Here is a 24,709-nt window from a genome sequence, read left to right as displayed (position 1 = left end):
ATTTTCACCCTCTAACTCCTCTTAAATTGACTTGCCCAATTTTGTGTTGTATTTATACATTTTTTGCTTTTTATAACCCACTGAATCTAATTTGTACCGACTATATACTCCTGCATGGAGCCATCCACCTGAGTATGATTAATCTACCAGGGGCCACACCCTTAATGACAACCAACTCTCCCTTACCAAGAAGCCAACTACTGACAGGTCTTCAGATAAAAGCTGGAGTTCATGAAGCCCTCCCTATTCCATGTTTAAATGTTGACTGGATTGATCTTGTGAGTTTATCTCTTTTTCACAACCATTCTACTATGATACACAAAGGCTCATGGCCATCTTATAATGCAACATGCATTTAGTTCATTTGTAAGAATTCCCAAATTTTTAACAGTTCCCCAAATCTTAATAAAATGTAACCGTTCAAAAACCCGAAGTCTCTCAGTTACATTTTTCAAATCTACTATGATAGGTACAGAATAGACATTCCTAATCCAAAGGGGAGGAGTGAGAGGAAATCAAGGAAAAGCCAGACAAAGCAAAATTGAAACCTATCAGGACAAACATCAGAACGCACAGCTCTGGGTCCAGCCCTTAGATGCTTGGGGTGGCACCACAGGGGCTCCACCAGATTTGTGAAACTATGTTCATTCAGTTTTGTATCCTGCTAGAAGGTACCACCTACTCAATGTGTCTTCACGTGACTTTCCTCTTTGTGCATGGAAAGGGAGCTATCTCTAGTGTTCCTTCCTCACCTTACGGATACAAGTCTTCTTGGATTAGAAATCCATCCTTATGGCCCTGCTTAAACCTAAATTACCATTTTCGTTAGTGGCTTTGTCTCTAAAAACCATGACAATGGGAGTTAAAGTTTCAACACATGAATTTCATGGGAACACAGTTCAGCCCTTATTTTAGTTAACTTTTTGTTTCTGTGAGAAAAAACCATGACTCAGGCAACTTATAGAAAAGGGGGTTTATTGGGGCTCATAGCTCCAGAGGGTTAGAGTCTATGACCATTATGCTAGGAAGTATGGTAGCACATAGGCAGGCATGGCGCTGGAGCAGTAGCTGAGCGCTTAAATCTGCTCCACAAGCATGAGGCAGAGAGAGAGGAGGGCAAAGAGAAAGGGAGGGAGGGAGAGAGGGAGGGAAAAGGGAGAGAGAGGACAGAGAGGGAAGGGAAAGAGAGTTTCTGGTAATGGTGTGAGCTCTTGAAACCTCAAAGCCCACATCCTCCAATAAGGCCACACCTCTTAAGGCTCCAATCCTTCCCAAAGAGTTCCACCAACTAGGGTCCAAGCATTTAAACACACATCCTTAGGGGAACCATTCCCATTCTAACCACCACATTCTTTAAGAGTCTTAAACATCACTGCTAATGAGGATCACCTGGAAGGTTTGTTAAACCGCAGATGACTGGGTTTAAAAAGCAAGGTCAGGGGAATACTGTGGGCAAAATGCTTCCTGCACAGAAATGAACCAGAAAATAACTTTTAATTTTTCCCCTTTATTCTTCTAAATATGAATCACCATGTAAATAAATCACTTTGGATATATCATATATAATAAGAACAAACTAAATTGCTTTACCATGGGAAGCTCTGTTAAAGAGACTGAATTGCAGCTTTCAGTATCTTCTTGAATGAATATACTCTGGACTCTCAGTGATATATATATATATATATATATATATATATATATATATATATATATACTATCTTAATATATATGTATATATATTTTAATATATACATATATATTAAGATAGTAATATATTGATATATAAATAGATATAATATATCCTATATACACATATGTATATACGTATATGATATATAATATACTGTACATAATATAAGATGAATTTTTAAATATGTGAAACATGGAATCATCCCCATGATGAAAATAACATTCTTATTGTTTCTGGATGTCTTTGTTCTTTTGTAATTGTTTCCCATCTTTCATGACCCTCTAGGCAACTAAAAATCAACTTCTTGTTATCCTACATCAGTTTGAATTTTCAAGAATATTATAAAAATGATTCACACAGTATGTACTCTGGTTCTTTATCTTAACATTTTACATATTTATCAATATAATATCTGTGTAAAATTCCAATTTTTGTTGTGGAGTAGAACATCATTGTACACATCTTAGTTTACTTTCTATTGCTAGATCAAAAGCAACTTAGAGAGGAAAGGTTTTATTTGGCTTACACATCCTAACAATAGTCCATGATTAAGGAAAGTCAAAATATGAATTCAAGCTTGGCAAGAACCTGGAGGCAGAGACCGTGTCTCCATGACTCATCTTGCTTGGTTTCTACAAAACTCAGGATTATTTGCCCAAGAATGGCACCATCCACAGGGGACTGGGCCTGTCCATATCAATTATTAATTAAGGAAATGCCTATAGGCCCATATGAGGAAGGGTATTTTCTCAATGAAAATACCTTTGACTCAGATGGCCCTAGCTTGAGTCAAGTTAATGAAAAATTAATCAGTATAATGTGGTAAAATAAATTTGTTCTATCACCTGCTGATAGCTTTGAGCTATTTCTGTTGAATCACCAATACTTTTTCACATTTTCATGGTCATCTTATGAGAAAAGTATTATTTCTTCTTGTTTTGAGAGAAGGAAGTCTTGCTGGGGCCTAGTATTTGCCCAAGGTACAAAGACAGAACTAGAGAACAAAGACTTAAATTATTAAAACATGCATTTGAAAAAAAAAATACAAACATTAGTGCTTCTCCTTTCCCAACTGCTTGTTGTAGAGATTTAAATTCTAGTCCAGAAGAATTAGGATAGAGTCAGAATGTTCTTTATTAGCTAAATGCTCATATATTTTTACTGAAATTAATCCCTAACATGCTTCATTGTAGGAAAATATTCTGGGATGCCCTACCAAACACAACCTTCTGTTTTTACAAAAGCAGTAGAATGCTGAAACTGACCCCTGCCAACTCATAAGAGATGATGGTTAATTTTTTTAGGATTAAACATAGTTATTATGCAATTTATGTTACATACTTTCAAATAAATATATGACACTTAAAAATATAAAACTATTCTCTTGTTACATGCAATAACGCTGCTCAGACGTTTGAAGTTATGTAATAACACACTGAGCTTCAATGTGCCACTGTTGGTGCCACCCTGAACTGTGAGGCCCTGCGGCTCGTTCTCCTTTGATTTTATACCTTTCTAGCAAGCTCACTTATTTGTCAGAAATAAATCAATGGCTTTTGTTAAAAAAAAAAAAAAATATATATATATATATATATATATATATATATATATATATATATATATATATAAAACTACTAGGAACTCATTGGTTCCCAACTTCTCTTGCTATTATCCAGATTTTGGAGGTTATTTACTTCTGTCACTTTTGTGGGGCAGGAAGGCAGTTCATCAAAGAATCTGTTGCAATCGTTGATAAATGTTTTTTGGTATATATCTTTATTGCCTCACTTTCACCTTACTTGTTAACATAAATAAAATGTCTCCGAGTATTCATAGTGAAACTACTAAGAGAACCCGGGTTAAAATTTTACAGCATACTACTCTATGAAAGGATGTCAGGGCTTTGAAATTAAAAATCAAAACAAACCAGAGAGCTGTAAGGAGTGTTAATGTCTGTATGACTAGTTTCAGTTTACACCTCATAGAATGGTAATGTTCCTCCCAAGAGCCATGAACTATTGAGCAAGAACTGTTAGCACCAGGTAAGGAACACTTCCATTTGAATGTATGGACAGGTGATGTTAAAGAGACTCCCCCAAACAACATATGCTATTACCACTGCCCTTGGTTTCCTCCCAGAAATTAAAGGTTAGATCATCTCTTAAACAAAACAAAACAAAACAAAACAAAACCTGACAATGAGTGTTACCCTTGCCAGAGAGATACTGGTGTGTGGGCTCTTTAATATAAGATTTGTATTAAATCTTTGAGAAGGCCATTGTCTTCTTGACATTGCAGCCTTTCTTGGGGTTTCTTTTGTAATTACTGATCTGGTGAATTGGGGCTGTGGAGTTGGAACAGTTGATAAAGTACCTGCCACACAAGCATAAGGACTTGATCCATAGAGTCTACATTAAAAGCCAGACATCCGCTGGGGGAATTACAGCAGCAGTTAGCTGCACTTTGTCCCCTGCACTCCATTGTCCAGCCCGTGGTGGTTCTGCCTGCATTCCCAGAGGCCTGCTGGCACCAGGGACGACCAGATGGTAAAAGACACAATCAAGATCCAAGGCAACATGGCACCACCAGACCTAGCTTTCCTACTACAACAGGGCCTGGATATACTAACACAGCTTAAACACAAGAAAATGACCTTAACCCCAATGCTATGAAGATAATAGGGGACTTAAAAAGGGAATGAATAAATAAACACAGGAAAATACAATCAAACAGGTGAAGGAAATGAATAAAACTGTTCAAGACCTGGAAATGGAAATAGAAGCAGTAAAGAAAACACAAACTGAGGGAATCCTGAAAATGGAAAACCAAGGTATGAGAACAGAAACAACAGTCACAAGCATCACCAACAGAATGCAAGAGATGGAAGAGAGAATCTCAGGTGTAGAAGATATGATAGAAGAAATTGAAACATCAAAGAAAATGTTAGATTTAAAATGTTTATAACACAAAATATCCAGGAAATTTGGGTCACTATGAAGAAACCATGCCTAAGAATAAAAGGAATAAGAGGAGAAGGTTCCCAGCTCAAAGGCTCAGAAAATATTTTCAACAAATTATAGAAAAAAATTTCTGTAACGTAGATAAAGAGATGCCTATAAATGTACAAGAAGCTTAGAGAACACCAAATAGGTTGAAACAAAAAAGAAAATTTACATAATAATCAAAGTACTAAATATACAGAACAGAGAAAGAATATTAAGAGCTGCAAGGGAAACAGGCCAAGTAACATATAAAGGAAGACCTATCAGAATTACTCCAGACAGAGACTGTAAAAGCTGAAGGGCCTGCGAAGATACATTGCAGACTCTAAGAGACCACAGACATCAGCCCAGCAAAACTTTCAATCACCAGAGATGAAGAAAACAAGATATTCCAAGACAAAACTAAGTTTTAATAATATAATATTTATAAATTTAGCCCTTCAGATGATACTAGAAGAAAAGCTCCAACCCAAGGAGATTAGCTATACCCAATTACAGGAAATAAACAATTTCACGCCAGCAATATCAAAAGAAGGGAAGCACACGTGCAAACCCACACGTACACACACAATACTACCACCAACATCAAAATAACAGAAATTAACCCACTGGTCTTTAATATCTCTCAATCAATGGACTCAATTACACAATAAAAAGACACAGACTATCAAAATGGGTGCAAAAACAGAATCCATCCCTCTACTGCATTCAAGAAATATACCTCAACATCAAAGATAGACATTACTTTAGAGTAAAGGACTGGAAAAATATTTTAAAGCAAACAGACCCAAGAAGCAAGGTGGAGTAGCCATTCCAATATCTAATAAAATAGACTTCCAGCCAAAATTAATCAAAAGAGATGGAGAAGGACATTTTATACTCATCAAAGGAAAAATCCACCAAGATGACATCTCATTTCTGAATATCTATGCTCCAAATGCAAGGGCACCCACATTGTAAAATAAACAATTACTAAAGCTCAAATCACACATCAAACTGCATGCTCGTAGTGGGAGACTTCAACACCAACTCTTTCTGAGGGACAGGGCCATCCAAACTGAAACTTAACAGAGAAATAATGAAGCTAAAATATGTTATGACTCAAATGGACCTAATATTATATATATATATATATATATATATATATATATATATATATATATGTACATATGTATACACACATATATGTTCAAGAACAGATGGGAAAGAGACGTTCCTTAAGAGCAGGACAGTAGAGTTGAGAAAGTATAGTCAGGTAGAGAGAGAGTAGATAAGACAATATAGTAAAGTAGAAAGTTCAGCAGAGAAGACACTACAGTAGAGTTGAGTTCAGTACACTACAGGCAGGTGAGTGTAGTTCAGTTGAGTGCAGAGCATTCAATATAGAATATAATAAAGAAGCAGAGCAATTCAGGAGAAGCCAGATCAAATAAGTCAGCTTGGAGAGGAGTTTGAGCTAAAAGAGCTGAGTTGAACTACTCATCCAGGGTCCAGAAAGAACTAGAAAGGGTCAGCCTAGTCAGCAGTAAGCATCTGACAAGACATAGCTATATTACTCCTGGGCATATGCCCCAAAGAAGCTCCACCATACGACAAGGACACTTGCTCAACTATGCTCATAGAAGCTTTATTCATAATAGACAGAAACTGGAAACAACCCAGATGCTCATCAACTGAAGAACTGATCAAGAAAATGTGGTACATTTACACAGTGAATTGTTACTCAGTATGGGATGGACCTAGTCCCTCTGCACACATGTAACGGTTGTGCAGCTGGGTTTTCATATGGGACTCCTAAAGCCAGACCATGCACTGTCTCCGACTCTGTTGCTTGCCTTTGAATCTCTTTTCCCTAACTGGGCTGCCTAGCTTTGCCTCAATAAAAGATATACATACATATACATATACATATACATATACATATACATATACATATACATATACATATACATATACATATATACATGCATACAATATTACTGTAACCTGATATGCCAAGGCTGGTTGCTGTCTGTAGGAGGCTTCCCCAGTCCTGAGGAAAGGGGTAGGAGGAATGGGCAGTGTTGGAGGTGAGGTGAGAGGGAGTGACTGGGAAAAGAGGGAGAGAAGCTGAGATTGGGATGTAAGTAAATAAATAACCTACAAAAAATCTGAATAAAAAACATTAAGCCAGATCTAGGGGCATATGCCGGGTAGAGGAAGTGAATCCTTGCAGTTTAGTGGTGAGCCAATCTAGCCAAGTCAGTGAAACTTAGCGCAGGTGAGGATTTAGTTCCATGGTAGAATATGTACGTAGCATGTGCAAAGACCTGAGTTCATTTTCCATTATCACAAGGAAGGAGAGAAAAAAGAAAGTAGAAAGAGGAGGATAGGAAGGGAGAGAAGAAGGATGGAAGGAAGGAAGAAGATCCACAGTTGAATCGAGAGTTCTGAGAACACTTCATAGCAGAAGACAGATTGGAACTGGTGTTGATTTAGGGGTAAATACAGGATTATAGCTATGGAAAGAGAAACTTCAAGAAAGCCAGATGATAAGAGAAAAAACTTGTACTTAAGAATTAGATTTGCAGTGGTTCTCAACGCGTGGGTCACAACCTCTTTGGGGGTCAGATGACCCTTTTACAGAGGTTGCCTAAGACCACTGCAAAACACACATATTTACATTATGATTCATAACAGTAGCAAAATTATAGTTATGAAGTAACAACAAAAATAATTTTATGCTTGGGGTCACCATAACATGAGGAGCTGTATTAAAAGTTCACAGCATTACGAAGGTTGAGAAGCACTGAATTAGAGGAACACAAGCAGCAGACGTCTGTTGGTTCATGGTTCAGGAGTCTGAGAAGACGTCCCCAAGTTACTTTGAAGTGAAATATGATTTTTTTCCCTCCTTTGAATTATATGTGATTTTTCTAACTTACTTGAGCTTTAACTAAAATGTTTTTTGTTTTGTTTTGTTTTGTTTTGTTTTGTTTTGCCGTGATAAGAAGCCTAACTCATCCATCTACAAGTTTCTGCTTCTGAGATAAGACCACAAGAATGGCATGTGCTAAGACCTTTGAACTTTGACATCTGAAGTTGGAACAGGACATCCCATTCCAGAAAAAAGGACTTTCTGACTGTAGCTGAGAGAACATGAGATGGCTTAGGAGGGAAACTAAATTTCCCCTATTCCCATTTAACTCTTTTCAAAGGCAGCTTTTCAATTGTGTGCAAGAATCCTCAGTGAATCCCCCTTATTATCATGTTTCCTTAAGTGCCCCTGAAAACCAACTTTCACCAAGGTTTTTAAAGAAAGGTTTCTGCTGGATTCTTGCCTGGTTTTCACTGTAATCGTCCCCCCCCCATTCGATTTACTTTACCCAGACCCACTCCAGGGAGGGGACATCCATTCCACACCTCTACAGTTGGCAAAATGTTCAAGATGTCTGGTCAGTTCTTAGCACAGGTTGGGGATGAAGCCTTGGGAGCCTGCGTTGGAATTTCCCAGCCAGCCCTCATCCTAGATCAGTGGTTCTCAGCCTTCCCAATGCTGCGACCCTTGAATACAGTTCCTCATGCCGTCATGACCCCCAACCATAAAATTATTTTCACGGCTATTCCACAACTGTAATTTGGCTACTGTTATGAATCATAATGTAAATATCAGATATGCAGGATATTTGATATGGTCCCCCTGTGAAAGGGTCGTTCAACCTCACAAAGGGTCGAGACCCACAGGTTGAGAACGGCTGCTCTGGAACCGTGCACTGTGACAAGCTTTTGTCAGGGCTTGACTTTCTTTTTTTTTCTTTTTTCTTTCTGAAGGGCAGACTTCCGGGGAAGCAGCAGAGCATTTAGGTTCCAGGACGCTTAACTTGTACAGACAAGAGTGTCAGAAAGTTAATTCCTGAGCCTTAGCTTATACAAGACAAAAGCCATTGATTTTAAGACATAGCCTTAAGTAGGATAACTATACAGTTTATCATGTGGACCAAGATAATTATAAGACTAAAAGAGTCCAGAAAAATAATCAGAGTAAATGGTATTAGTAATATCATTGAATGACAAATTAGAGTTATTGTTAGGAACTTCCAAGGCAGTTCTATTATAAATCAATTGTCAAAGGTAAAGTTACCTCTAAGACAACAACAACAAAAATGTACCTATATTCACTAAAGTAATTTTTTTTTTAATAGAAGAGTTAATTCTGGCTTATAGTTCCAGAGGGTCAGAGTTTATAATGGCAAGGAAAACATGGCAGCTGGCAGCAGGCACGGCAGCTGGAACAGGAATTGTGGGAGACGACATCTTTTGTTTGTTTGGTTGGTTTTTTGAGACAAAAATCTCACTATATAGCTCTAGCTGTCCTGAAACTCACTATGTAGACCAGACTGGCCTTGAACTCACACACAGAGATCCTCCTGCTCTGCCTCCCCAGTGCTGGGAACAAAGGTGTGCACCACTATGTTGGGCTCTGAAGATCACATATTTCACCACAAGTGTGAAGCAGGGAGCATGAACTAGAAGAGAAATGAGGTTATAAACTCTCAAAGCAAGTGTACTTCCTCCAGTACGGCCACACTGCCGAAACATCTGAAGATTGTGTTAACGAGGACTGAGACAGCTAAGACAATACTAACATCGAAGAATATCTCTCCAGCTTCTCTTGGTCTATAGATTTTAGTATATCCTATATTATATGGCTAATATCCACTTATAAGTGAGTGTATACCATGTGTGTCTTTCTGTTTCTGGGTTACTTCATTCAGAATGATCTTTTCTAATTCCATCCATTTGCCTGCAAAGTTCATGATTTCCTTCTTTTTAATAGCTTGCACATGTTTTCCATTTGGGCTGCTCTCTTCACCAATGCCAATCCTCAGAGCAAGTTGCTCTCACCACATGCTTCTAACTCATGTTAACCCATAGCGACCTGATCCTTTCTCCCTGACTTCTCTCTCCCTTGTTGTTTCTCTCCAACCCACAGAGCCTCGATGAACCTAGACACTGCCTACCTTTCTCCTGCCAGCCCAGGTGTACTCAACTTTATTTGCTAATAAAGGACAATTTGGGAGGCAAGGTTTGTACCATGTCATTTTAGAGATGTGAGAATTTGCTTTTGAGGATCTTGGAGGGCAAGCAATTGACACTGGAATACATAGTAACTCCAGATCAATCCCAACATCCAGTATACTATGCCTAACCTATAAATTTCATAGACATTTTCTGTCTCTAATAACCAGAATTGTTTTTAAGGTATGTAAGGTATATTAATAGATCCTTTTTATTTACCATACCTTAGTTATGTTACCTGAAACCAACCTCAAGTTTTCATTTTATAGTTAATTTGACATTAACTCCTTTTTCTTCTATTTATATTTTAAGTTGAAAAAAATAAAAAAAATAAGGTCTCCATAATACCTAATAAATTCAGAGGAAATTCTAAGTAGATCAGAAACACAACTCTAATTTTATTTTTAATTAAGTATGTAAAAATCTAAATTACCTAAACAATTTCACAGATAATATCTCTGCTGCTTCTTTTGACAAAGAGTTTAAAATTCCAAAACCTATCAAAACCCCCAAATATGCTATTATTTTGGATTTTTAAATAAATACAGATGCTAAAATAGACATCTAATTCTGACATATAAGTAAAAGTAATGTAAATAAGTAAATCTATCCTTTCTCTCAGTGCATATTGCCGTGTAGTGTGGTGATCCCTTTTCGGGTTTTGCATTATTGATGGCACTGTCTCTTCTAAATTTAGTAAGCCCTATTCTGTTTTGTGAAGTCCCAAAGATAACCTATACAACTTTGTACATTGGTTACATGAAAAATTATTGTATGAAAGATTTATTCACATGAGTCAAAAGAGTTCAAAATGTAACCATAGCTTTAAAATTAGATATGATGAGCTGGAGAGAGAACCTGTTTCTAATCCCAGCACCCACATGGCGGTTCACAACTGTCTGCAACTACAGTTCCAGTGTACCTACCATCCTCTTTTGGCCTCCATGATCACTTTACACACATGGTGCACAGACATACATGCAGGCAAAACACCCACACACATAAAATAAAATTAAGTAAAAAAATATTAAATCTTAAGAGACATTTATGTTCCCATTATTTATTTTGTTCAGTTCTCACTTTATTTTTCTATGGTCTCATTTCAATATCTCCTTGGCTGTTTTTTTTTATTTTTTATTTTATTTTTATTAATTACAGTTTATTCACTTTGTATCCCAGCTGTAGCCCCTCCTCCATCCCCATCCAATCCCAACTTCCCTCCCTCTTCTTCTCCTATGTCCCTTCCCCCAGTCCAATAATAGGGGAGGTCCTCCTCCCCTTCCATCTGACCCTAGTCTATCAGGTCTTATTAGGACTGGTTTCTTTATCTTCCTCTGTGGACTAATAAGGCTGCTTCCCCCTAGGGTGGAGGTGATCAAAGAGCCAGCCCATGTGTTCATGTCAGAAACAGTCCCTGTTCCTATTATTGGGGAACCCTCTTGGACACTGAGCTGCCATGGGCTAATCTGTGCAGGGGTTCAAGGTTATCTCCATGAATGGTCCTTGGTTGGAGTATCAGTCTCAGAAAAGACCCCTGTGCCCAGATTTGTTGGTTCTGTTGCTCTCCTTGTGGAGCTCCTGTTCCCTCCAACTCTTTCTATCTCCCCCTTCTTTCATAAGATTCCCTGCACTCTGCAAAAAGTTTGGCTATGAATTTCAATGTATGTTTTGAAACCCTGCTGGGTAGAGTCTTTCAGAGGCGCTCTGTGATAGGTCCTGTCCTGTTCCCTGTTTTCTCCCTCTTCTGATGTCCATCTCGTTTGCCTTTCTGAATGAAGCTTGAGCATCTTACCAGGGTCCTCCTTCTTGATTAGTTTCCTTAAGTGTACAGTATGATTATCCTATATTATATATCTAAAATCCACTTATAAGTGTATACCATGTGTGTCTTTGCTTTTAAATAAAAAGCTGAATTTTTGGAGAGCTCTAAGCATTGACAGTTTTGAGTAAGGATCGCCAGGCAAAGACTTAAAAGAAAATTGCAAAACAAAACAAAACAAAAACAAAAATGTATAGGGCACTTATAATAACCTAGAACTCTGTTGTTCAAAGACTTGAATTTTTTCCTAAGATCTAGTTAATACTGGACAGAGTGACTGAATTCACGTGCCTCCCTGCCCAAGCATTTTCTTGTCTCAAAGCTGATGACATCATAATGAAAGGTCTGTAGGTCAATTGTTTGTGTGCATATGCAAAAATACTTGGGGTTTTGGCAACAGCTTGGTACACTACCACAACTTAATCCATCATGGTTACATCTCACGTGCATGTCAACCAAGTCCAAGGATACTTTGGCTCCACAGATTTACTTTTGTGAAACCTTTGTTTATACCATCCGATTTTGTATTATGGCTGCAAAACAACCAATTTAACTTCTGAATACATCACCCACACACACTCACATACATACATACCCTTAATTTCCCATGTTTTTCCACATACCCAGTGTTTAAAAGGCAAAGTGTCTGGGATAAATGCTACACCCCAAAAGGACATTAAGAATGCGGTTGTAAACTGTCCTCTTTGGAACAAACTGGAATTTACATCATAGCTTGCTGTCATTCCTTTCACTCCTGCTTCTGTTTCTCTCACTGGGTGTCTCTCTCTCTCTCTCTCTCTCTCTCTCTCTCTCTCTCTCTCTCTCATGTGCTCACTCAAATCCTTGATTCAGGTCCTTTTAGAACCCAGACTAGAACACAGACCTCATCTTACCAAAGTCCTACAATCCTCTAAGGGGGGGGGGACTATCCACTGGAGCCCAGTGCACTCACCTCTGGGTACACACTGAAGAAAATGACTGTCCCTCCCCCAGCACCCACCAGTGGACAATGATTCATGTCACCCCTATTTTAGTAGCACCCTCCCTCAAAGACTCTCACATCCTATAGTGTTGTTCTCCAGCTCTATAGGGTGGTGGCTCCTCTTTTGGTGGGGCAGCAGGGGGAGGGGAGCTGGAGGGGGAAGGGCGGTTGTTGTCTGACGTCACCCCCTCCCTTGAGCCGCTGCTGCTGGGCGTGGCACAAGAGCTGCCAGGTTCAGACCACCAGGCTTGAGGCCCAGGTTCCTGACAGGGAGGGGTTTCCTGCGGACGCGCTAAGGCAGGCTGTGGAAAGTTTTCCACTGAGTGTTAAAATTTAGCAGTTTTAAAATAAGACTGCGGATTTCAGAGGGCAGCCGAGGCCCAGGAGCTTCAAAAGCCACTGGTGATATCAAAGTGTTACAGCTCCTTGGTTAAGCTGCCATGCTAAGCACAAGAGAGGGCTCGGGAGAAGCCCGTGCCTGGTTGGCTCGGCAGGCTGGAAGGCAGGTCCGGTGAGGCCTCATGCAGAACTGGCGGGTGCCTTGCAGGATGTCAGCACTGATCTAGCGGCGATGGGGCAGGCTTCAGCGGCTGCCCGATGCTGACACGCAGAATGGTGGCCAGAGGGATCAACAAAGGATTCATTCGCTAAAGCTCTGAACTCTACTGGCAAAACTGAGAGTCGTTCCTCACACCCAGTTACCCTTGTTAGCTTTCACTCCTTCCTTTAAACATCATTATCTGCTTCCCTTGCCACGACCTTTACCTTCATGCTGCAGACTGGCTCTGGAAATGCTGAAACGCTGCACACTAATCCAAGTGCAGCCGGTTAGATGGCACCTAGAGCACTTTCCCACATCAGCAGCAAACAGGCTGGAGAAGATCCTGCCAGCGGAGGTGGATCTATCACTGGGCTTCTTTTTAAGACTCACGGAACAAACTGAACTTCCTACATTTTCTATCGACCGGAGTTGTGAGTCTAAAGTTACAGCTGTATTTTTAAGCACGGTCAGGGTTTTCAATAAGTTTTAAAACAACAGAAATAGATTTACATTTTATCTTTAATCTTTATCACTATCATGGTATCTGCTAGAGAACAGGACTAGTGGAGACAATTCTCTGTGAATTTCTTGCATTTATACATATCTTAGTAGTGAAGCTTCTGACTGATTTTGTTCTGGACTTTAATATATATATTTTATACACATACATAAGCACACACACGTATGTATGTATGTATGTACACACACAGAGTAAACTGTCCGCCAAAAAGTGAGAGAATGTCTGCTTTCAGGATGGTGAAAAGGCATGCCGACTGTTCCATGTATATGAAAAGACTCATTTCTCTTCTCAGATGTCAGCACCAGCTACTGACATCACTAGAGGTAACGAAGTCCTTTGTCACTGATCCAAGAAACACAGGCCTTTTGCCAGCTCCTTATAAAATTATGGTGGCTGATAATGTCCACTTAGGAGCAGGTCACATTTCAGCTCCTTTACCGTTCTGTTAGACTAACTGCCCATAGACAAGCAACAAAAAGACCATTGAATTCATTAGTTTAAAACCATTTAAGGACTCAACATTGTTCTGAATAGCCAACTGTGACCAGAAAATCCCGGGAACTTCTGTAGGCAAAGGGTTATTTCACAATAGGTTTTCATGAAAGTACCAGTGTGTGTTAGTCAGCTGGTGTTTATTTTAGATACCGATGTTGACTTTGAAATGCTGGCAGCAGTGCGCTTGGGCTTGGCTAAACACTGCGTTGTATGATGGGAACCAGCTATTTATTTAAGCATTACCTAGTCGCATAGAACTGCAGACTTTAAATAGTTGCTGCTTGCTCCTGCTTCAGTGGCCATCATGGCTTAGGCTAGAGTTTTAGCACAGTGCTCACACCTTCCTCTTCTTTCCTAAAGGCAACAGCTAATTATCTTTAGAGTGGGATTTTCACTTGGAACACAAAGTACTGAGTGAGGTGTTTATTTTTCCATTGGATTCAGGCATGGATTTGATGGTCTCTGTGCTTTAGAATGGCTGACAAGCCTGAGCCTCAGAGCCCTTTAAAGGAGCATCCAGTCCCTGTGCACGACAGATGGTCAAGCTGCCACCTGCTCTCTTCCTAATAATCAGAACTCCAAGAGCCTGGGGAGAGGCTGGTGCCAGGCAGCTGGGGATGCAAGAGAAAAAAAAACACTTTCCAGAGGTGATCCTGTGATTTAAGGGCAATCATCATTTGTACTTATCTTACAAACTCTGTGGCATGTCAGGAGAGCAAAGGGGATGGGATCTAGAAAAACATTTGACTCTAGGCTTGCCACTTTTCCTGTGATCCCAGGAAAAGCTTTTGCCATCTCTGAGTATTCATTTTCCAGTCTCAAAATAGCAACAATAAATAATATATCCTCTACTCATACACAGGTTAACATTGTTTCAACCACCAAATTGAATAGTTCAACTCTGGTCACTAGGTATCACAGTTACTTAACAAAAATTCTTTAGGTGGGCTGTGAAGACCATGAAGCTATACCCTGAAGAAAGTTATTATTAATAAAGAGTATATCTACCACCCACATTCTCTTTTATTTACTCCTTTGATTTAGAAAATTTTACTCTCAGGATTAAATAAATATGGCCAAGGATGCTACGCAAATGTTACTGAAATATTTAAATCTTGTCAAAACTGGCTCATTTTTAAAAAAAAACTTAAGAGCAGATTCCAAGGGAGCATGGAATGAGGTCTACCGATCTGTCCTCACAGATGTAACATCAGAAAGAATAGCCACTATTCATTTTTAACAATTATATGGAACCATTTTTATTTTTTTCCTTAATTTTAGCTCTTATTGTTGAGTGTGACATATTTAGTCTCATGCAAAATTTTAGCGATGACAAGGAAGTGAAAAGAGAAAAACCAGCAGGGGAGGGTTTTTAACGCTTCCTTAGCTTTGCTTTAGCATATGGCCTGTGAACGTTCACTGCCTCCTTATGAGATAAACTTTCTCATAATGGGCCTGTGTCCTGACCAGAAGATAAAGTGGCAAATTATTTACAAAATGATACATTATCTCAAATTGTGACTCACTTATTATAGGTTATTGATATCTTTATAATACCGAGCCTGCCATATGTGTTCTACGTACTAGAGATATGAGGGCTTTCTGAACCACTCCATAAATGGCATCTTCTGCTTTACATTACACAGCATATCCATACGTCCTTGAAAATCACCTTTGATCACCTGTATGCATTTGAAAAATAGAGTAACAGAGGCATTCCAGGGCTTCCTAAATAGTATTTAAACAGACAGTACTGAAAGGGATCCTCACTGCCCGTTATCTCAATCTAGCTGAAAAAAAAGTCAGAAAAATGGTGAGTTTTACATTTCCTGTGTTTTTCTATCATAACATTTATCATCTGTTTCACAGGACAACAATAACAGTGGAAAATGATGCATAGTACCTCCAGATAAACCTCAAAGATCTATATTTTCTGATATACCAATTCACTTTATTCAACATGAATATGGAACACTGTTGTTTTTTTTCTTCTGGACACATACAATGTTAAACTGGTTTTATAGTGAGAAAAAAATAAACACATACAAATGTAGAAAACCCATGTCCTAATTACATGACCCCAACAAATGCTAACACAGAGACAACTTTGTCACTTATATTCCACCCCAAACTACTCCAATACACATTTTGTCCTTGTTTTGCTTTGAGACATTGTTTGTCTGCATAGCCCATGCTATTCTGGGACTTGCCAAGACCTGGTCTGATATCAAACTCTGGGCACACATCCCTCCACTTCCCAAGTACTAGGATTTGTGATATCCAGACCCATGCTTCAATAAATATTCTTTAAAATGTGCATACGCCCTACAATAATTCCCATTTTTTTTACAACAGAATATAATTTTAGTATTAGCAAAAATGGGTACGATATATGCAGAAGAGTGCCAATTAGGACTTAACAATTACCACCATAAACATGTAAGGTTTAAATACTCCAAAGAAGAAAGTCCAAGGCATGACTTGATGCCTCAAAAATTATTGGTACATAGAAAACTATTCCTACCTGTCATAAGTTTTTGTGGATAGGTGGATGAGGACGTTGATGATTAATCAAACTTTGGCATTTTTAGTGTCCTTGTGGGTTTAATGAGGCAGGGTAGTTTGATAAACCATCAAGTGGCAGCAACAGAACCTCTGAGACCCTCCAACAGGTACAGAGATCTACTCTGTTCTGTACTGTCTCTAGCCGCAGGCTCTTCTTCCTAATGTGCCATCATTGAAGTCACTGTTGCTTGGTCCCATGGTCTTGAACAGTAGTGGGAAAAAGAAAAAGAGACCACTCTTCTGTAAATAGGGGTCTTGTGAATAGATATCATTTGCACAGTACTTTACAGCTGACAAATAATTTTCTCCAGAGCACTGCAGGATAGGTGTGGGTGAGTGATGAATGCACCAAGGACCAAAGGTAAGTGACAGAGGGGTAAGGTTGGGGGGACCAAAGTACTCTTGCAAGCCACCATTGTTCCAATTTTCTGGGTTGCATCTGTGTGAAAGTTTACTTTCCTCTCTTCCTCTCTCCCCGTTTTTCTCGTCTTAGGGTTATTATTGCCAGGATGAAACACCATGACCAGAAAATGTTGGGAAGGAAAGGGTTTATTTAGCTTACACTTCCACATCATAGCCCATCACTGAAGGAAGTCAGGACAGGAACCTGGAACTAGAAGCTGATGCAGGGACCATGAAAGGGTGCTGCCATGGTGCTGCTTACTGGCTTGCTCCTCGTGGCTTGCTTTGCTTGCTTTATTATAGAACCCAGAACTACAAGCCCAGAGATAGCACCACCCACCAAGGCTGGGCCCTCACCCTCATCTGAATTACTAATTAAGAAAATGCCCTACAAGCTCAGATATAGCCTTTTTTGTTTGTTTGTTTGTTTGTTTGTTTTTGTTTTTGAGACAGGGTTTCTCTGTTTAGCCTTGGCTGTCCTGAACTCACTTTTGTAGACCACGCTAACCTTGAACTCACAGTGATCCAACTGCCTCTGCCTCTCTGAATGCTGGGAATAAAGGTGTGTACCACCATGCCCAGTTCATACAGCCTAATCTTATTGAGGCTTTTATGTTTGTCAGTTGAGGCTCACTCTTCTCTGACGCCTTTAGCTTGTGTCAAGTTAACATAAAGCTAATGAGCACAACTTGACACACAAACATATCACTGTTAAGCCACACCCTTTTCTTTCTTGTTCATTCCCAAAAGTACACATTCATATTTACATTACAATATGAAATATCTTCACTTAAAAGTCCCACAAATTTAAACACTTAAAAAAAATCCAAGTCCCCTATGGGACCCAAAATCTCTCAACTGTGGGCTTTTATAAAATAATAAAAAAAAAAAAGAGGTAATTTCTTATTTCAAGAAGAAAGAATCAGGGCATAGTCACAAACAAATCGCAGCAAAACCAAGCCCAAGTGTATAAATACCCCCTGTCCAATATATCCCCTCATGATCTTCTGGACTCCTCCAAAGAGCTTGGGTCACTTCTCTGGCTCTGCTGTCTCCAGCTTGGATTCTAGGCTCCTATTGGCTCCACTTCACCACTGCTGCTGTGGTTGGTGATCATACCACGGTACTGGTATCTTCAAGATGCTTAGGTTTTCTGCAGTGGTAACTGCAACTGAACGCAGTTTCCGCTCTCCTTTCATGGGCTCTCTTCACAGTGCCGAACTGCAGCTTCTCTGCATGACCCCTTCATTTCTGGGGCTTCTGCTTCTACTGAGGTTGCACCTTCATCAATGGCTTCCCTTGACTTCTCATAGTGCCTTAGATCCCTTCATGACCTCAGAACTAGTATAACCCGGGAGACTCTTAGACTTCCAAGTTCGGCTGTGAGCATGGGGTATAAGCGTGGCTACCTTTTGAACACAGCTTCTCTGTGCTGACTCTGAGGAAACATTTCCCAGAAGATTTCACCTCAGTGATGTTGGCCTATTCTTAATCACTACTAATTTCTTACCTCTAGACGGCCAGCATCAATTTTCCCAGAAAAGCAAAGGTTTCACTTCAGTAGTTCTGATAGCTTATTAGCCACAGCTCATTCCTCAGCCCCAGCTAACCAGAATCACTGATTCCTACCTAAAAATATGCAACATCTCTAATAGCGTCTTTGCATGAGTTTCATGCTTCCCTTGGGAACTTCACAAGCCAAGCCTCCATCATCTGCTTTGCCCTCAACATTCTCATAGTTCAAGGTCCTACAGATCCGTCAATAGTCAGTGGCTTTTCTAGCTCAAAGTTCCAAAGTTTTCCCACATTCTTTCCCAAAACATTATGTCTGTCACAGCAATACCTCACTCCTGGCACCAATTTCTGTCTTAGTTAGGGTTACTATTGCTATAATGAAACAACATGACCAAAGCAACCTGGGGAGGAAAGGGTTTATTTGGCTTATACCTCCACATCACAGTCCATCACTGAAAGAAGTCAGGACAGGAACTCAAGCAGACAGGAACCTGGAGGCAGGTGCCATGGAGGGTGCTGATTACTGTTTGTTCCTCTGGCTGGCTCAGTCTGCATTTTTATAGAACCTACGACCACCAGCCCATGGGTGATCCCATCCACAATAGGCTGCACCCTTCCACATTAATCACTAATTAAGAAAATGCCCCACAGGTTTGCGTACAGCTTGAGCTTATGGAGGCATTTTCTCAAATGACTTTCTGTTGACTCTAACTTGTGTCAAGCTGACATAAAACTAGCCAGGACACTCTCCCTCTGTTATTTCCTTCTTCCTTCCCTTCCTCCCTTTCCTGGTCATTTCAAAGGATTAAGAACTGTACATAGAGTAAATGCACAATGAATCCTAGAGAGAAAATCCAACGGTTCACCTTTTTTATCTCCCAACTGGAAATGAAGGGGGCTTGGCCTTCTTGTGGAAAGGCTGGTTTCAATACTTAGAGTGGCAGTTGAGGCAGTGTGCTAAAGGAGAGAATTCCCAGCAATAGAGTCCAGGTAGTCCCAGGGCTTGGGGAAAAAAGAAAACTCTTTTTCTCAAATTTTAATGCAGTGGTTCTCAGCCTGTGGGTTGCGACCCCCTTTGAGGGTCAAATGACCCTTTCACAGGAGTTGCCCAAGACCACCACAAAACACAGACTTTTTTACATTATGATTCACAACAGCAGCAAAATTATAATTACAAGGTAGCAACAAAAATAATTTTATGGTTGTGTCAGGGCAGCATGAGGAATTGTGTTAAAGGGGCACAGCATTAGGAAGGTTGAAAACCACTTCTAATGTTTTTCTCAGTTATGACTTTAGAGCCATAGCTTTTACTTGTTGTAAATGAGTCTGTCAGCAAGAGAAATGCATGACATTTTTCTATTGAACTACAAATGCTTTGGACCTTGAAAATATCCTTCATGCTCATTACAATTTGCAACTGGATTTTATTATTTAACCTGATAATCAATATATATCACTTACTTTGAGGCTTTTAAGATTGATAACTGTATTTCCACATAATTATAGTTATTTTGAAGTTATAGTATGTGTGTCTTATGTTATGCATTTAAACATACTGCCATATGAAGGCATGTAACTATCATTTGGCTATTGTGGGGGTCCCCAATATTTATAAACACTTGAAACACGCTCTAAGGAGATGTTCATAGAAAATATGCCCTGGAAACAAAACTCGCCAAAAATTTCTTTTAAGGAAAAAAAAATTTTATTTTTCTGAGCTGGAGTAGAGACTTGAGACAGTGTTACTATGTAAGCCAGGCTGAAATAGACAGTCACAGGAATGATGCTCTTTTAAATTCCTGAAAAATGAGTAAATAGACAGTCACAGGAATGATGTCCTTTTAAATTCCTGAAAAATGAGTAATTGTTGAAAGCACATTGAGAACATGACATCGTTCTTTGCAGTGACTCCTGAAAGGAGAGGCTTTGGAGTGGAAGAGGAAGGATATATCTGCAGGGATATATCGTGGATATAGCAATCAACTATAGATCAGATTTCACCTTGAAGATGACATTCTGCATGGAGTCTGGAAAAGACACCTGTTTTCATGTGTAAAGTCATGGCCTGTAACAGCCTCTGGGGAATCTCCTCTGGCTCTGCTTCTAGATTTAGCTCAGATTTAATTGCTTGTCTTTACTATGAATGCTCTCTTTCTGCTCTTACACTGGGCACCTTTTTTTTTTTTTTCCCAACCACAATTCATTGTGTTACTCTGGGCCATGAACATGTCAAGACTGGAACTGTCATTGAGTTATAAGCAAAATAACAATTCCTCAAGATTTTCTGCAGAATTAATACAGTGGAAATGAGTAAAGCTAACCATTAAGAGGCAGACAATAAGTCTCCGGCCACGTGATTACTGAGGAGTGTGTGTAAGGAAGGGTGGGGAGTGCTGATAGGAGATTGTGTGTGTGTGTGTGTGTGTGTGTGTGTGTGTGTATTCATGAGAATAGTGGTAGTACAAGGGTAGTGAGCACATACTTGTGTATAAATATTTTCCATGTAGAAAGTATGAATACCACCTTGGGTTTTTTTATGCTAAATTTCTCTAAAATTAAAAAAAATGTTTTCTTTTACTCATATGACTACAGAACACTCAATCTCAGCCTTGTTTTCTAGGTTCATTCATATCTCTCCTAGTGAAAGGGATGGCAAGCTTGTGAGAACCCTGTCAGCAATTGCATCTGTGGTGGCTAATGAGGTTTCTGAGGTACTAGACATGTCATACACTCCAATGGACCAATGGGACTTCTTATGGTGGGCCCCTCCTCTGTCACATCCAGGTCCACAGAGACTACCAAGACCTCACTGCCTGCTTCCTAAGTGCTTGGAAGTAGGGGCTGGCTCACCAAAGCATATCCCCAAATCATTTCAGATGTTTGAGCACTAAGGATCCCAGATCTTTTTAAAATCTGCCAGATTCCTGCGCCTGTTCTCTATTCCCAGACCAAGCGAAAACAAACTCCTTCTTCAATTAGGCAGAATCTGTGCCTAGAGTCGCAGCGTCTTAACTTCCTCACCCTCTTTTGAGGAACACAGTCTGGACAAACATTAATACTGAATCACTTGGGTAGGAACTGGAACAGGGAGTGTTTGCTCTTTATTTCTTCAAATTTCACCATGACATCACTGGAGGATGGCTCCGCCGGTAAAATGTTTGCTGTGGAGCATGAGGACCTCAATTGGGAACCCAGCACCCACCAAAAAAAAAAAAAAAAAAAATCTGAGTGAGGTAGCATGTATTTGTAATCCCAGCATGAGGGGTGGGGCAGGGGGAGGCAGAGACAGGTGGGAGCTCTTTGGCCGACCAATCTAACCAAATCTGAGAGACCCTCTTGAAAGACTAAGGTGGAATGTGATTGAGAAAAACACTCAGCATCGTCCTATGACCTTTCCATGCACATGCACACATATAACCTCCCCCAGCACAGGCATGCACACATGCACACGAATACCAACTCTTTGTACAATTTTTAAGATAGAGTTGAAGCCATTATTTTGCTCTCTACCTCAATCCTAACCTTCTGAATTTGGTGACGGCCCTGAATTTCCCTGCCACCAAAGCCATGGTCTCTGCAGCATGGAGACTCTTAATCCTGGCAGTTGTCCTAGATTTCCACATCCTGTTCAGAATTCAAAACAAAACAAAACAGAATTCCACATTCTCACGTAAAAACAAGCTGGAGGTTGGTTTCTATTGAGAACTCAAATATGTTCCCGAGTCTAGTATAAAAATAACATCACATTCAATTTTAAATCATCTATTCATGTGAGTTCTTTTGACAAGACCCTACAGTTTTGTGTACCGTACAAGAAACTGAAACTGCCTCTAACAAAATATCAAACAGCTTCCCAGGCACTAAACTATATGCAAGTAATGTCTATGTTATAAAGCTACTAATGTTTATAAACATGTTTTCAACTTGAATAATTGTGACATTACTCATAATTTCATATTTCAAAGGTGTATTTTGCACCACAGACGTCACCACTGTTATGTTGAAACTTGGTTTTATTTTAGAAACAATATGAGAACTCTGAAGGGATCTTGAGAAGAGGAAACATTTTAGTGGTCTAATAGCATAATATTTATATCCCTTACTAAAAGCAGTAATTAGGCTACACTTATAATTCACAAGGCTAAAACTGTGCACCCTTTCTACAAATAGGAGTCATTTTAGAATAAATGTCTTACGTTGAGTATGGTGGCAACATACTTTTAATCCCAACATTCTGCGAGTTCTAGTTCAGCCTGGTATGCATAGTATATTACAGGACAGTCTTAACTACATAGAGAAACCATGTTTCAAAATTAAAGACAATAAATTTATGACGAGAACACAAGAAACTAATGTTTGAGACAAAATTGCTGAACTTCTGACTTTTATATGCTTCTCTCGAGTGTCCAAAAGTGTTCATGACAAGATATCCCCAAAGATACATAGTGACACTTATGTGTTGGAAGTAACTAACAGCTGCCTAGTTAAAATTAAGGCCCACTCAACAGGAGGGAATCCATGCCTGGGACTGCTAGCTAAGTTCCCCTTGGCTGCTGGACCCTAGAGGGTCCATATAAGTAAAATTTGTAACCACATTCTAAATATGTCTCTTGTCAAACCCTTCATCAAAGAAACTTCTTTTTGTATCAACTGGAGAATTATTACAGAATTCCATAACTTCTCAAAATGTGGAGAACAATTGACCATAATAGGCTTCCCAGCCCAAACCTAGACCTCTACAACACAACTCATACCCCTAACAGTCAGGACACACCATGAAAAAGGAGGAAGAAAGCTTATAAGAGCCAAAAGACCAAGACATCTACTGTGAGATAGTGTCTATCAAAAATATTGTTACCTAGAGAAGACCTGCACAATGACTATACTAGTTGACTTTCAAGATGAATGGGGAAAATCTGTCAATGCCTCACTCCTAGATGCAAAGCTATAAGCAATTAATTGCTCCTGAAAAAGGAAGAGTGGACTTTCTCCAAGGTCAAGCCCCCTGATAAGTTATACAATTCCAAATGGTCAGCTCTAAATAAATACACATAGAAACAAAACCAAATGTTCTCAGAACTGCATGTTTAATCCTATACATTATGTTCAGATGTTAAACAAATTAATATACCACCTTAAAACTTCTTCCTAGATTGTATCCAGGCAATGAATATATATGAAAGAAGAGGTCATGAATTTGAGAGAGAATTGGGAGCAAGGGAGGAGTTGGGAGGGAAAAAATGAGTGGAAATGATGTAAATACAGCAAACACATACACAATTTTCAAAAAATAAATAAAATCATAAAAAAATAATAGTTATACCAGTCAGTACCAAATTCATTTGCGAGGACTTATGATTCAAAAAGTAGATATGCTGGGCTAAGATTTACTTCTGGGCTGGAAAAGCTATTAATATAAGGAAAAGCAACACAGTTTTCACTAAGGGTTTGGAGTTGAAAACTGTCATGATGTAACCTTCTCACCTTTGAGCTGAAATCTAAAGAGAAGTAGGATACTGAGCAGAAGAGGTAGTGCCTAGGAAGGTGTTTTAAAGTGGTAAATTTGACTCATTGAATGTTTGAACAGAATATACATTTAAAATGTAAAAGATGTACAACTAAATAGAAAGATCTAACAATGGGTCTAATAATGAACATGATTTCAACGTACAAATGGACACAAATGGTATTTCACATATCTACAGTAATTGTGATGTGATGTAAAATATCTATGACTTTGTTAAAAACAAGCATGTGTTAATATTGCTATGGTTTCTGCTTGATTCATAAAGATACATGTCTTTTTAGCATTACGAGATTCTGCAGTTTTTCTGTCCTTTTCCAAATTTTCAAGAATCCCTGTAAGGTAAATTCTTTGACATGTTTTGAATCAGCAACAGTGAACATGTTTATAATTGAATGTATGTTGTTGTTAAAAGGTCAGAAAGAATTGAATGAGGGTGTGTTTGTAGTTTAATCTTTGCCAATCTGATAGGTAAAGACAGTATTTTGGTGTAAGTTTTATTTTGCATTGATCTCATTACAAGGAAACTTGAATGTGTGTTCATGCATTTAATAGTTGTCCTCTGGTCTATGTACTCAGTTCCTTTGTTCATTGCC

Source organism: Psammomys obesus, unplaced genomic scaffold (genome assembly GCF_907164565.1).
Source record: "Psammomys obesus unplaced genomic scaffold, mPsaObe1.curated_primary_1811, whole genome shotgun sequence".
Taxonomy (NCBI): domain Eukaryota; kingdom Metazoa; phylum Chordata; class Mammalia; order Rodentia; family Muridae; genus Psammomys; species Psammomys obesus.
The sequence above is the reverse complement of the archived record's forward strand: the minus strand, read 5'-3'. Positions refer to the sequence as shown.